The sequence below is a fragment of the Oculina patagonica genome, chromosome 8 (genome assembly GCF_052425735.1).
Source record: "Oculina patagonica isolate OP01 chromosome 8, crgOcupat, whole genome shotgun sequence".
Classification (NCBI taxonomy): Eukaryota; Metazoa; Cnidaria; class Anthozoa; order Scleractinia; family Oculinidae; genus Oculina; species Oculina patagonica.
Window position 1 is genome coordinate 18,149,041 of NC_135765.1, and position 16,246 is coordinate 18,165,286.

The 16,246-nt window shown below is 37.6% G+C and overlaps 1 protein-coding gene, 1 long non-coding RNA gene and 1 pseudogene across 2 annotated transcripts in view; 2 read left to right on the plus strand and 1 right to left on the minus strand.

Moving 5' to 3' along the window:
* Nucleotides 1-16,246, minus strand: part of LOC144662785 (uncharacterized) — a 269,859-nt gene that overhangs the window by 102,514 nt on the left and 151,099 nt on the right. The window lies entirely within an intron of this gene.
* Nucleotides 3,475-11,610, plus strand: LOC144662842 (uncharacterized; annotated as a pseudogene).
* On the plus strand, nucleotides 5,295-10,517 carry LOC144662871 (uncharacterized). The gene is made up of 3 exons (XR_013572542.1): nucleotides 5,295-5,905; nucleotides 6,240-6,365; nucleotides 8,879-10,517. It is a non-coding gene; the product is annotated as an uncharacterized LOC144662871 (long non-coding RNA).

The window sequence follows — 16,246 nt, forward strand, 5'->3', positions numbered from 1 at the left end:
GTTAGAGCGCCCAACCGGTATCTTGGAGGCCATGGGTTCGATTCCCGTCGGGGACTCAGAATTTTTCTTTGTCCCATGCTCGTGTCATGTAGAACATCTTATCTTTATTTACTTTTCCATAGTTAGTCAGGAAAATCACTTTACTCGCTACAAGCAAATGGATAAATAATACAATCAATGATAAAATGAAAGGTATTAATTAGAGATGTAATTCTTTAAAAATCTGAAGCACCTGACCCGACTCCTGGTTTGTTGTCATTCTCTAACTGCCTAGCCTCCGAGGATGGTTTGTTATTGTATATTGAATAGATAAAAGAAGACCACCAAAATGTGGCTCGTTGGCCATCCTTTCGTTCTTACAGCATTTTGACTTCATCTGTGATCGATAAGCCCCTTAACTGAACAGGCGCAAGACAAACTGAAAACTACTTCATGAACTATATTCCACAATGACGTCATTTACCGTAAAAGGTTAAGGGAACAAACAAAATATGAAACGTTATTACACTGTGGTGTCCCGGTTTGACCGGTTTAGAACAGAGCAAATCAAACTAAACGACCCGCGAACTAAAATGACGATTTTTAACGTGCGTGGTGAAGAAAATTAAATTATCAACACGGATCGATTCTATATAACGAGATGGTCAGGCTCTCAGCCTGTCAGTCTCAAATTCTAATAAGACGATTTCATTGGTTGGGAACTGAAAATTTATGGCGTGATCCACTAAAAATAGAATTAAAGTCAAACCGGATGTTCTTTTGATCGGAGCTCTGTAAGGTTGTGGCGCAATACTGATATTCCAATATTGGTTATCAGTTTGCTCAACGAAACGTAGTACGACTTTCAATTCAAATCTGCCCGAGTAAATTCCGATTTGTGTGTTCAGCATTATCCCAGTTGAGCTTTTATCTCATAAGAGTGAAGTTTGTATAGAATGTATTATTGGTGAAAGAACTACCCGGCCTGAGCCTCATAATTGAATAAAGGTGTCTGTTCCCTTCTGTTCTAGTATATATTGTATTTGAGGTTGTTAAATTCACATCATTGAGCAAGGAATGTAGCTCTTCTGTTTCATAACCGTTAATCTGGCATTACTTTTAAAGTTGAACCCAACAGAATGAGGGAGGCTTTTCGCAGAGTCGGTCGCTAGGTGTTTAAGAGTGTTTTGGGTTGTTTCAAGACAGATTTTCTCCTATATCTTGATGTACAATCGTGCGGAATTAGAACACCATACTGCACTTACCAACCACGTCAATAGTTACTTGGTCGAGCAATACATAAACACCAGTGCTGTTCTCTACCGTAATTGTGTATACATATTCATCATTTTGTTTGACGTCTTTTAACACCAGATTTGCAGGAGGCCTTAGTTCGTACATTGTTCTAAAAGTTTCGTTTGTATACCAAAACGCGGTGCTAGCGGCGTATCGCGATGCAATTTGGGTTGATCTTACTTCACCAGGTCTTTGTCTGCTAAGGCTGACCAAATAATTACTAGAAGCAGAGAAGTCCCACATGAGTGAAACTCGACTGCTGTTGACTCCTTCCACTACAACTGTGAGTTTATAAGGTCTTCTGGTCCAATTGAACGATTCTGAAATAACACAAGAGAATGAAATGGAACGTGTGAGTTTACTTGTCAGGACAAATACAGAAAAGAAGGGTCACATAACCTACCAGACTGCTGCACTACTTTAAATACCAAAACTAGTGCTAACATCCACCGAGAAATGTAGTCGAGGAAAGATGCCATTTTTTCATGAGCTCAAAAGCCAGACACTGAAACTTCACTTTGGTAATTTTTATCACACGCACACTAATAAAGCGAGCTGGTAACATTCCATGAGGCGCAACTTACTTTGGTGATACAACTTGCTTCTTCATTTCTTCCGGTCTGACAAGTGAAATTAACTTAAGGTTACTATTATTAGCGGCTACTAATTTTAGCGATTTTTTACTGGGCAAGATTTAGCGACTATTTACTTTAGCGATTTTCCGAACATTTTAAGGAATTGTGATATCGTGTAAACCAGTTTTTAATAAGCCTGCGAATTAGAACGCAGAGGAATTTCCAGCTATCGCTTGTCTCCGTTAGCAGGCTAGTTTTTAATAAACAAATAAAGAAGAACATAATATCCAGTAAAAGAATAAACTCACTTGAAATTGAACGAACATTTGCATTGTTGCATTGCCAGAAAGAACAAAGTGACTGGCTTTTTTCAAGTCGACTATGTTTAATTTTGTTTTCCTTTAGTGTGAAGGGAGATACTTAAATTTAACGAGTATTAAATTTAACCGAGAGCAATTTTGGCGAATACTAAATTTAGCGATTTTTGCCCAACTCTTGGACAACTCGCTAAAATCGCTAAAATTAGTAGCCGCTAACATCAAATATGCAGTACCAAGTGGTAAAAAAAATGTAAAACAATTTGCATTTTAAGTACACGTGTTCTCATGCAGTGGAAAAACGAGTCGTCTGATGAAAGCTTCTTCTTTTCTCATTCTTACATTGGGCCAAAACTTCACTAAGAAAGAATAAGACAGTCATCCGCGTCTTTGTTGTGATGAATTGTTGGACAAGTTTTGCGTCTCAAAAAAGATATTCACGCTTTTTTTCTGAACAATTGACACAGTAATGATGAAATCTACTAATTGTTACAAAACTTGTCCCCTAGAGGGAAACGACCCTAATATTTCCGTTCTTTCTAAAAATACTGTTTACGCTTGTGTGCTTTTTCGCACTTCTAGCGTGTTAGGTGTTATTTCGCACAAAGCTTTTGTGTTGACACGCTTTTTAGTTCGGCTGCGCACGTGTTATTGTGTTTAGTGTGTCTGTGGAACAAGAGGTTCACTAATGAGGCGAGCCATAAAACATTTGTTTTTTCGTAGAGTGTCACATTTTCATTGTTTTGCATTGAATTATTAACAAACAATAGTTGCAATCTATATGAGTTATTGACCAAGCGTGAGGTCAAGATGACAAGATATTGGCCAAGTTCTTTTTTGGTGTGTTTATGCACCGAGACGAAGCACGCAAACAAAGAACGTGGCTAATATCCTGCCTTCTTGACCAAACAAGCTTGTAATAGCCCATTTCCGATATATTTAGGCGCGTAAGACTGGTATCAAATAAAGGCGCGAAAGCAAGGCTTGGGGGAATAGCGCACGAGAAATTAAAAACATACAGCGAGGTACTGTTTTCTTTTTAACCTTATTCTCACGTTCAGGATGGTTAAATACTGTGCTGTTGCACTTTGTACAAATGGTAGTCATAACCAGCCAAATTTATCTTATTTTCGCTTTCCGTTGGATGAGAAACTTCGCAAAAAGTGGAAAGCATTTTGTCGAAGGGCGGACAAAAAGTTTAACACTGTTGCAGATCCTAGGATTTGCTCGCAGCATTTTTTTAAAAGAAGACCTAAAAAAGACGCTTTATGGAAAGACTGAAGTCATTTCGGGCGGTGTACCGAAAATATTTGTTCCCAAGCAGCCCAAAGCAAAGAGCAATCTTCGTAAGGAGCGGCAACAAAAGCGGCATCGTCAAGCACAACATTCGGCAGATAATACAACAGAGCAGTTGCCAGCGAAAAGGCAAAGGGAAGACGTGCAGGAAAATACAGCAGCGAACACAGGTGTATTCAACGACCACGATTACACGGACCACTCGTAAAACGTGAACGAGCAACACAGAAACGTGTTGTGTCAGACCGAACTTACAATGGAAGACCTCGCTAAAATGGAGCAGGGAATAAATCAGTCTTCGACTTCAACTCCAACCTCCAAGCAAGAAGTTAAAGTTGGCGCTAGTGTCCAACAAAGAAGAGAGCAAGTGGTTCAAGACGTGTTGAAAAGTGACGAATCTGTAAAATTTTACACAGGCATTCCGTCACTATCGTGTTTCATGCTTCTCTTCAATACCCTCCTTCCGTATGTGGGAAAAATGAAGTACTGGGACAAGAACAAACTTCAGAAATCCTACTACCAGGATGATCCTGAGGCATGAGAAGAAAAAACCAGGGCGAAAACGCGATGTTGGATTGAAAGAGGAGTTTATTCTTGTTCTGTTGCGGCTGAAACTAGGTCTTATGGAATGGCATCTTGCGGACATGTTCGCAGTTTCTGCCAATACAGTTAGTCGGATTTATATCACATGGGTTCGCTTTTTAGCTCTGACTTTAAAAGATTCACTACTTCGCTGGCCATCAAAAGAAGAAATTAAAACCCACATGCCTAATTCGTTTTCAAAATACCCAGATACACGTGTCAGCATAGACTGCACTGAGTTTTTTATTGAGAAGCCTTCCTCCCCAAGTGCACAAAAGGCCACATGGAGTGATTACAAGCATCACAACACTGTTAAGTTACTGGTAGGAATAACCCCATCTGGAGCTTTTTCTTTTTTCTCCAGATTGTGGTCTGGGAGCACAAGTGATCGGTGAGTTACTCAAGAAAGTGTTATAGACACTGATGTCAAGGTGACATCAGCCTCAACACTGGCTGGTACTGGGTTATTATAAGTATCACATTTATGGGACGGTCAAGACAGACGCATAACACAACAGTTTTTGAAGGCAAAATAAAGATGTCGCTCGTTCAGGAAATCTACGGAGTGGATTTTCCTGTAACTTGTTGTGAGTAAACTTCGACTGCTTGGCAGCGTTTTTGGGTGATTACAAAAAAATTCACCGTGGCATTTTAAAAATAATCGCATTTTATTAAAAACGAAGGCTTCCGAAAATCGCTCATAACTTAAACAAATCGCGTTTGATCGCCATAAATTTTATCACTTTATATAATTTAAGCTTTATTCTTTCAGATTCTCAAAAATCTAAGCAATCGCTTCACGTTTTCCCGTTTTAAAACGCGTTTGAAAAAAGGAACTTTCAGCCTCATAAATACCCGCGGGCCACCTTAAAAGGGTGTTTCAAAACATCTTAAAAAGACCTACCAAACAATTGATTGAAAGGGTTCTTCATGTAAAAAATTAGGTAAAGGGACAGGTATGTGAAAGGGGTACCATTTTCTAGCAAAGGTATATATATATATATATAAGAAAGGGATGCCTTTTCTGTCGAAAATGGTGTATGAAAGGCTAAGGGTTTTAACCTTGGGGTGGAGCCTCCCTGTATAAAAATAATTTGAGTCAACCCCCAAAGGCCACTTCAAAGTTAACCCTTTAAGCTCCAATATCCACATACAAATTCTCCTGACTGATCTCCATACATTTTCTTATAGCATTGTTGAGAGAATGTTTTTAAAAGTTAAAAGCAATTTTATAACATTCATAGCGGAGCTCCTTAGCGGCCCGTAAGGGCCGCAGAGCGGAGCACCATACCCATAAAAAAAAACACATGAAAAAAAAAAAAAAACACATGAAATAAAATAGGAAACCTCTGCATCCGAGTTTTCATGGTCATCATGGCTAGCGGCATGCCTCGCGGGCGCGTACGGCGGCGTACAAACGTACGTACGGTGTTGCGCACATCCGGGATCTTGAAAGGTCTTGACAACTCGCGCAGTACTGGCGCGAAATAATTTTGCAGTGTGAGGAAAAAAAAGTGTGAGGTCTAAACAGCTAGTCTGAAAGTTAGAACTTGAGACAAACACATTTATTTTGGCTCCTTGTTATGCCGATGACTACAAACGAGAGCAGGGTAAACTTAACTTCGAGGAAACAGGGTTTAAGCGATTTGCGACGGGAAAGAGATCGCGAGAGATCCAGAAAACCCGGACAGAAAGCAGGCGAAAAAGTATAGCAAAGCGCCTGTCGAACCTGGTAGCAAAGTAGCGAAGAAAAGCGACTAAAATAGCAAGAGAGGTGCCGAGGAAACAGGCAAAGAAATAGCGGAGAACAAGGGAACGGAGATAAAACGAGCAGACGAGTGTACCTACTGCGGCCAACTGGTGAGTACAAAACTGCAGTGTTTCCGTCATTTAATATCTCTACGTTTTGTCTTAAGCTTACTTTATACGCAAAGTAAGCTTATATTGACGGCACATTTTACTTGCTTTCGCCACTAAGCATTTGCTTGTGACATGAACAATGTTGAAAAATACTATTCCTTAAAATTCAGTTTTACCAGGTTTTACTGATCAAATAGGAGGATTTGATTATGTAAACAAATAATTGTTGGGCCTTCGAGGAACGAATTCACAAAGAATATCACTTCAACACATCTCGAAGAAAATTAAGCTTACGATTTTTAAATGCTTGTGATATGATTATTTTGTTTTACAGTGCTGGAAGAGCAGCTGAGATGAGAATGAAAGTGATGTCAGTTTGCACGAAGCACCTGGAATTTCGTTAACTCCGAGTGAAATAGATCGATTCAGTGTATGCAGTTTATTGATATTCATGATGGAGGTAAAATTACTGTTCATTTAGTCAGAGTAAATAAACTTCAGCTTCATTACTTAGCTCTTTCGTTCCCAAATATATTAAATAATCCACTTGTCATGTAGTTCTGTTCACTATTGAGCGTTCATGTGGATTACATAACAATGTCAACAATTTTGAGATTTTGAGGTCTGTTTTGCTGGTTTCATTCAGAATGTCAACAGTAAATGTTATATTTGTCATAAAAAAATCACAATCTTGTTGTGGAATTTGGAAAATGCACACAACAAAGGTTAATGACTACTGGAAAACTGGAATCTTTGTGAGTAAATTCATGCCATTTTAGACACTGTATGCAGCTGTGCATGCAAACTTATTATTAATTAAATGTGTATCTTTAAAAATCTTAGTATTACTGTTAAGAAAAAAGCTTTTAAGATGTGGCAATGTTTTTCCTATGCATGTACATGTATATATAGGGGTAGAGGGGAGGGGGAGTATTTAAAGGTCAAACCTTTTAAAGAGGGAGTGTAAGGGTTTGCAGTGATGCTTTGAGTTTATTAAAATATCAGGACCTGAACAATCGATGGAATCGATAATCGATGGCAATCGATAACAATCGATGACAATCGATATCAATTAATCGATTGATATTGATAATCGATGAACAATCGATCGCTAAAGTTTTTGTGATTATCGATTGTCATCGATTATCAATTTCATCGATAATCGATGACAATCGATCAATTAACTAACATCGATTTTCATCGATTATCAATATCATCGATTACCAATTCAATCGATCATTTAACTGCCATCGTTTTTTATTTGACTAGTATTTGATAAATATGTTTACTTTAAAACACACGGTCTCTCTTGTATGTTATATTTTATTAGCAACAACAATGATAACCTTTCCAAAAAATGTCAATACAACGAGAAACTTACTAACTTAACAGTAATAAGGCAATAATTATTTAAAACAAACGTTTTGAGCTTAAGTCTTATTCGCCTCCATCAACGAAGCGTACGCTTTTCGGTCTGGTTTGCTTTCGAACCAACTCCTGGCAAAGTAAATAGAAATCGCAACTTACAGAATTCCTCGCTGTCTAAGTACAATGTAATTTTTCTAAAACTCTGTCTTGTAGTCCATAAACATTTTCTCGCTCGTCCGAAATATTTCAAATCAAACAGTAGCAGAGAGAACTCAAAAATACGTCGTCCGTACGTCGGAACGAAAACGAGACAACAGTGGGAGTCTGGTGATGAGTTTCGCCTGTCACGTCCGCCATTTTTGACTCGGTCACGAATAACGAAGTGTCTTTGGAATTCTAGCGCTAGCAAACAGTAGGAAACTGGAATGAAAAACAGAAACATTAACAGGGCTGTCATTAAGGGCCGTAACCCGTAACACCTGTTACGGCTGAGCTCACATAATGTTACGGGTGAAAATGTTGATTGGTGTTACATTACACTTGCATACAGAATGAAATGCTACGGGTGATAACTTCAATGTTACGGCTGCATAAAAACTTAATGACAGCCCTGATTAAAGCTTATGATGTAAACTTCATCTCAATGGAAAGGAGCTTTATTATTTTTTTTTACAAAACAACATATGTAAGTATTTACTTCATGCTTCGGATTGATTGTGTGTTTAATGCCAATCGATGGCAATCGATGAAGTTCGCGACCACCAAAGTGTGATTATCGATTGATCATCGATTGGCCGATGCCAATCGATGCCAATCAACAGTAATTAATCGATTGTCATCGATTGATCGATTGATTTTCCGATCATCGATTTTCATCGATTGTTCAGGTCCTGAAATATTTACAGTAGAACCCTGCTAACTCGAACTCTGAAGGGAAACGAAAATGAGTTCGAGTTAGCGGGGTTTTTCGAGTTAGCGGGGTTGATTGAATATTTTATTTGCCAAGTTAATAATTGATAGTTTACTGATTTTTAAGCACTTCAGTATACAGTACTGTGCAAATTGAACTTATCTTGCCAGAAACTCTAAAGCGACCACACATTCTTTTGTTAAGAGTGGAAAATGACTGTCAAATACATGATCTGTTCATTGCTATAATCAATGGGCAACCGTTGCGAGTTGCAAGTTCTGGAATTCGAGTTATCAGCGTAAAAAGTTTGACCCAAATTTTGTTCAAGGGAAACAAAATTTAGTTCGAGTTAGCGGGGTTTTCGAGTTATCCGAGTTCGAATTTAACCGAGTAAAAATGACTGAAAAGTGGGGTCAAATCCAAGGGAAATGGAAGTGAGTTTGAGTTAGCAAGGTTGTTCGAGTTATCCGAGTTCGAGTTACCGGTTTTTTTTTCTGTAGTTGACTTCGCAGTTATCAGTAAAAAAAATAGTCTGTGCTGATACATCTCTGTTAAATATATAAGGTATCCTTTCGCATCCAGTAGTTTTGCTTCACTTTATACAAGCTTGCGTTAAGTGTTTTGTTTTATAAATTATTGATTTTCATACCAATTAATCAATTTTAATTTAATCTGTGGCATTTGACTTTTTTCAGGGTTAACATGAATTTCAGAATTTGCAGAGCCACAGACACAAAAACAGAATGTGGACAAGGACATCAAAAGAAAACAGGAAGGATTAAGATTATCCAGCTTGATGTTTGGGTGTCTTCATGATGCCATTTTCAAGAGACTAGTAAATTACATGTAAATTGAAATCAAGAAAAGCTGCAAATGAGCAAAGTTTATATTTTAAATGTTAACGTATTTACAGTGTACTTCAGAAAACAACTTCTTGATTGACCTGTCTCTTTCACATCTTTTTAGATGTAACAAGGGCATTATGAAGTGATCTTTTTAAGAATAATTTATGCAGCCAAAACAGTAACAGCAGAAATGAATGGGAGTTTAAAATTGCTATTTTCAATGTTTTGGCTGGTAAGAAACCACATGTGACCAAGCTAAAATCTCTTTGGCCGGTTAACATGACCTGTAAGTGTCCAAATATTTTGAGCCCTCGACTACACAGGACTTACATGTAGTTGTCTAATTACTGTATATCATAAGATCTTTGGTTGACCTTGGGGGAGGTAGTGGAGGTAAAAAGCAATGTAATAATTTGAATTTGGATTGGTAATGCTGAAACTGGTGTAATTCTTAAGTATAGAGGTTAAAATCGTGATTGCAAGCAATATGCAATACCAATTTCATTCTTATGTGTTGTATGCTGCGTACAATTTATAAGAACAGCTATAATGTTAAAATTAGTGAAATATTCTAAAGCCAGATTAAATTTGCAGTATCCATTAGGTACCATGAAGCAACCAAATTGTGACTCATTTGCTTACTTTGTGAACTTCATGACGAATGGGCAACATGACTCCACAAAAATGTGTACAATAAAGCATACAAATTTTTAAAAGAGCAGTCAAAGTATTGATGCTTTTTTTCTTGCATAGTTTTATACACAAGCAAACATGATTCTATTTTTTCTGCGTAATCAAAGAACAAAACTGAGTTTGAGACACACAAACAATATTCTATCTTCCCAGAATTTTTGTTTTTTTTTTTATTTCTGTAAGTGAAGTGAAACCCCTTAAGAGGAAGGGGACTCAAAAAGACATGTAAAAGTAAAAAAGGTGCTATCATCCTTTTTTTGGGGGGGGGGGGCGAGGGGGGTGGGATGGGGTTACAGAATGTCCCTTCTTTGCTTCCAGTTAGTTTCACTCCGGTTTGCTTGTAGTTAGGTTCACCCCTGTTTGCTCGCAGTTAGCTTTATTCATCCGGTGTGCTTGGGATTAGCTTTCACTCTAGTTTGCTTGTGGTTAGCTTTCACTCCGGTTTGCTTGGCATTAGCTTATGGCAATATGCTGTAAACCCTTTGCTACATGTATGACCTCTGCCATTTCCATTCAAAATTAAAATATAGGCAAATAGTGAAAATAAAAACAAATGAATGAATGAAAAAAAGAAAATTAACCATATTCTTAATGTAGATGTATATTATTTCCTATATACTCTAAATGTTAAGTGCTTTGCTAATTTACCACGTGATATGCCTATCTACCCCAACATGCAGCCCTACTACCCCCTCCTTATCTTCGAAGGTTACATAATTACCCGTTTTGCAGCATAATTTCCCATCCAGACTTCTGGATCATAATGCTGTCGGTGGAATTAAAACGTTTTGATTGATTTTGTTTGTTCTCGGCTTATTTGGTGTTGCTGTATACGGTACTCCCATATAAGGGCTATACGGGTATGTGCTGCTCAACAGGGTGTGCCTTTTGCCTCTCTGACTCTGAAACAGGGTATACAAATCACTCTTTTGACTGTGGAACACTATCAAGTTTAGCTAGGAAAATCCGCTCCTCTCATTGGTTTTTCTCCAAGCCACAGACAAAGTCAAGTGAGCGCTTTGTGATGTACGCTAGTGTTTTTATATCTATCTTCATATATTTTTCATTGTGGATATTGTCTGGAACAGGGTACCTATTTTGCACTGTTTGTCTGGAACAGGGTCGCAAATTGAGCCGTTTTTCTCTGGAACAGGTCCAGAGTCTCAGCGACTCAGTGGCACACCCCTTGAGTAAATTTTAGGGAGTACCTCTCCCCCCCCCCCCGGGACACGGTAAAAAAAAGTAAGTAACAATATTAAAATTTATAAAAAAAAAATAAAACGAATATTATATTCTTAGCCTTAAAATTGTACAATGGCTTGAATTCAGGTTTCAATAAAGTGCAAAATAATTAACTGGGGAGCTCCGCTTTTAGGCTTGCCTAAATCTATATATTAACCTCTTTTCTCACCCTAGTGTTGATATTGTTTGAAGAAATTTGATGTTGGTCACTTGGGTCTTATAGGGTTAACTGCTTAATTAAGAATTTTAATTTTTCACACAGGTAAACAGTTGTCAAGGAAGGCTCGTAAAGAAACAAGTTCAATTGCAAAAGTGAGGATACATGTTGAAAGAGCTATTGAGAGGTTGAAAGAATTCAAAGTATTTCAGGGAAACATCCCATTAACATCTTTAAAGTTAATTGACCAGGAGGTCATTGTTTGTGCTTCATTGTGTAATCTCCTTCCTCCTCTAGCTAAGTAGTAGTTATAGTATCTCAAGTTTGTATTCGATTTGAAGAGCCTGAATAACTGTGTTGCTGTACGAACATTTCTGAAAACAAGGTGAACTGACATCAATTTTCCCTGGATCTATAGGAGACCTTACCATGTCATTACTATAAAAGAGTAAATGTGCTTTTTATGTTGTTGAATTTCTGGTTAAATCGATTTTTTACTAGTTTGTTTCATTGATCATGTCAGCTTGCTCCTGAGTAAGGGAAATGGCTTCAAAAAACTGTGAAACTAACTGAGTGTCAACTGATTCAGAATCACTGACTTGGATGTTGTGTAAAGCAAAACAAAGTTATCTCTAATGTCAGAGATAGTAAAAATTTCAACAGCCTCTACCTCTTCAACAGATTCAACATTTTCATCTAAGGTAATGAAAGATTGCAGAACATCCTCATCGACAGTTGAAGGTGGACAATGAGAAAGCACATGAAGTCCAACAGCACTACTGCAGACCTGCTGCAAACCTTCTCTTAGTTGTCTGTTCATAGTATCAACATCAGGTCTAATGGATCTGGGATCAAATTTATTGATATCTGCATGAACTTTTTCATCCTTTCCATATTCACTCTTTGTTAGCTTAAGTTCTTGTAACAAACAAGAGTTGGTTTTAGGTTTTGATCTTCTTAGCCATTGGCACTGACTTGATGTGCAGGATTTAACATCATTTATTCGTGCTGTGTGTTCAAGGTCGAACAACACAGCGGCAATGTGACGACATGTTCCGTCTAATCTACATGCAAAGAAATACAACAATGCAAGGAAAGGATTGTGAGGATTACTTTTGGCATGAAAAATGGCTTAAGTAATGCAAAATACAGAGTAATTAAAATTTTTTACTCACCCTACTGACCCTCCCCCCCCCCATCCCTGCACCACTTTCAAAGTAATTTCAAATAGCAAACTTTACTTCTGACCATTCTCACTGAGTAATATTCCATTTTTTATTATTATTTTATTAGCCACTACATTTTAACTTACATTCCATCTCCACAGGAGTTCACAATAAAGAATAAAAATGACTGATTATCATAACTGAGTAAAAAAAAATTACTTACCCTCCCTTACAAGGGCAAAATCCATCTTTAACTACACCAGAGTCCTCCATGATTAAAAAAACCATTGTAAGTCAGTTTATTATCGTCAGTTTTTGACCTCTCCGTTGGGATTACCTTAAACTTGAATACAGTACAACTCAAGTCCTTCACACAATACATCATATCATGCAATCTTGAACATGACCATCAGAAAATAACTTGTAGCCAAGTAACGACTTAAACGACTTGAGGTTCTCGGCAGTGTACTCCCCAGAGCCAATCAAGTACATATACAGATCAGCGAAAGTAAATGGTGACATCTTAGAAAAATCGTAGCTCCAGTTCTGGATATTTTCCAGGCGAGGTATTGTGCCCTTTTCAGTTCAAAGTTTACCAGCTATCACGTCTGAGATGTCTTCGTCGTCTTCGTCAATCCTTTGTTATTTGATTCCACGAGCCTTTACTGCGAGTTCCACCAGTTCAGCTTTACGTTTAGTGCGTCCTTGATCAGTCACCTGAATTCCTCTGTTTGTTAAATATTCTTTTAACCAAGGAACGTTCTTTTTATCAAATTGTACTTCCATTTTCCTCGCTGTGTGTTTATAATACCCGATTCCCTCTATAACGCGCGCCTGCAGGGAATCACGGTAGTTGTATTCATCAAACCATGCGCGAGACTCAACAAAGATGCACGTTGCTGAGTCTTGCGCATAATTTGATAAATACAACTACCGTGATTCCCTGCAGGCGCGCGCTATAGAGGGAATCGGGTATTTCTTGCGCGCTATTCCCCCAAGTCTCGCTTTCGCGCCTTTATTTGGTACCAGTCTTACGCGCCTAAATATATCGGAAATGGGCTATTGGTTAATAAAGAATTTATAATATGACTTTTTTCGCAACCTCGTCACCAGGGTCTTCTCGGCGACGAGTTTTCAAAATGGCGGCTCGTCTTGAAAAGGCCTTGGGGAAGGCTGGGTCACGTTGTACAAAATCACCAAAAAATCTTGGAGGTCTTATCACGTGACCTTTGGCGAAGACAAAACAAAATGGCGGTTTAGCGCATGGCGTAAACTTCATGCGGGAGGCAGTGATTACTTCGTAAAGCATAGATATTATTTTCGTCAGGTGTTGGACAGTAGATCGTGCATGCGGTATGATAATCTGGAAGGTACGGGGAGTAAAAGATTTTTAAATCTGTTAAAATAATAGTTAAACTTATATACACAGTAAACTTAAGCTTATAAAACTTTTATTTACTTTCTGTATTTTAATTGAGCGCAAAAGAAAAATCTTAGCTGCTTATAGGTAAAGCAGTAAAATGCGTGCTTAATACCTTAAAAATGTATGATTAACATATCAATCTCGAGTTTTAGGCACTGTTTACACGGACACGGTTTCATTTGTAACCGCATTGAAAGCGATGCGGTCACGCCTTTCGTTTACACGGCACCGATCGAGACCACTACTGTAACCGGGTCGTTTTGAAAACGCTGTCAAAAGTGGAGCGTTTTCAAAACGATACGGTTTTGTTGTCGTGTAAACGGTCAAAAACGGCGAAACTGCATCGATTTGAAAACGGCAATGTATTTTGGCACGTATTGGCTGGCTCGCGACGGGTAAACATCGTGAACCTCGCATAGAATGCAGCGCTTGCTTATACAATCACATCCGAAAACAGTCGAAAAATCTTTAAATAGGCTCCGTGTAAACACTTCAAAACCGTGTTGTTTTCGATGCGGTTTCGATGTTATGAAACCGTGTCGATTGGAAACCAGGTCCGTGTAAACGTAGCCTTATATTGGCAAGTTGTTCTGTTTTTTTAATTCATCATTATTACAGTGATACCGTCAATAAGCTTTACCCTAAAAGCTTAATTAAGCTAAACTCATACATGTTCGAAGATTACATTAATTAAGCTCATGTATGATCAATTTCACTCCATTCTACAAACTTTTACATAAGGTAAAGTTGTAACTGAAATTATGATATATCCACCTGTGTGGCCATACTTATTATTACAGTGTTATGCGTTTAAAAGTATACATACATACATACATACATACATACATTTATTCCACGTCCCCACGGGGCTTTTCAGTGAAATATTTACTTAAAATAAAATAAAATAAAATAAATGAAAAAATTAAAATAAGTGAGTGAGTGAATAAATCAATAGGTAAAAAATAAATATGCAAAATTAATAACAAAAGTTAAATTCCTAAGGTTAAACTAAATTAAGCTAATTACAGTTCATTAAAAGTGTCTTCCTCAAATTGTTCCTAAATTTCGCTAACGATTGGCATAACTTTAGATTTTGCGGCAGGGCGTTTCAGACCGATACTATTCTATAGTAAAAGGTTCTTTGTCCAGCTGCAGTTCTAAAAAAAGGAATGTTTAATAGCTGCGAGTTTCTGGTTTTGTAGTTCGATATGGATGAGCGTTTAGTAAACAGATCAGACAGGTTCTCCGGGGCAAGGCAGTTCATACATTTAAATGCCATAATTGAATCACGATAATATAAGTGTTGATAATATAAGTCTTCAGCTTTACCTCATATAAGACCATGGGGGTGAAGTTTTAACCAAAATTTTGAGATATTCATCCATCTGAGTGGCTATTTTGTATATCAAAACATGTGAACCTACACTGATGATTGTTCCAAACAACTGTAATCTCCAAGAATTAGTTTTTACATTTGTTACCACAGCAGTGACCAGCTTCACAGATTTAAATACTGACACTATCATTTTTATTTTTGCACATAATTTTTAGGCTAAAACAGGGTATAAAATATGGGATTACACCTGCAAGCACATACAATGTATGGCAGGCAAGTTGATGTTGAGTTGCTTGAAATAATGTCTAAATTACAAATTTAACTAGAGAAAGGAGATTTAAGCTTTGATCAGAATAAAAAAATGCTAAAAGATAATCACTTTTACATTTCCCACCTGTTGCCATTTTGGACTTTATAACATAAGTGTGTTTCCCCTAGTGTTAAAAAATCACGTGTCGTTGCGTGAAACAAATGGGCAATACATTGATGTCATATTTTCTAAAATGGCATTGTGTAGAAAATTCAAAAGGAGTATTCATTAGATTCTTTCCTGTTCTAAAATACCTAAAAAGTTTTTAAGCTCGCATTCTAAATTGTCTCACAGAGGGATGTCAAGGGTACTCCATGCCTCAACCCCCAGCTAAAATCAGCCGCGGCCACTGCGACTTTGTTCAAGTGCTGGAACGAGTGCTTTAATTAGCTAGAAACGGCCAGACGTAAACAATTTTCTTGTGCTTCTGCGATGTCTCGTTTCCACACGAACGTAAGCACAAGCGGAAGCACAAGAGAAGGAAAAATTTTGATCCTTGTGCTTGTGTTTGCGCTTGTGCTTATGCTTGCGTCGGAAACGTTTTCACTATGAAATAAGAGCTGTCATGCTTGTGCTTGTGCTTGCGTCACTAGTAAAAACCAGGCTTAAGGAACTACACTACAAATATTTGGCTTTTTTATCTGATGGTTCTTAAATTGAGATGAAATAACTTGTAACAATTGAATTTCTTTAAATTCTGTCAAGACAAGACGTCTTCTCTACCAGCACAATGATGATTACACCAGGAGAACGATGACAGTGATTAAGTAAAATGCACAAATAATTCTTTGTTTCATCCAACTTGCATCTTAAAAAAGAAAAATGAAATTAGATACATGTAAATTAGCTAGTATAACGAAATTTTTTTACAGCGATTAATAGCGTGAATTC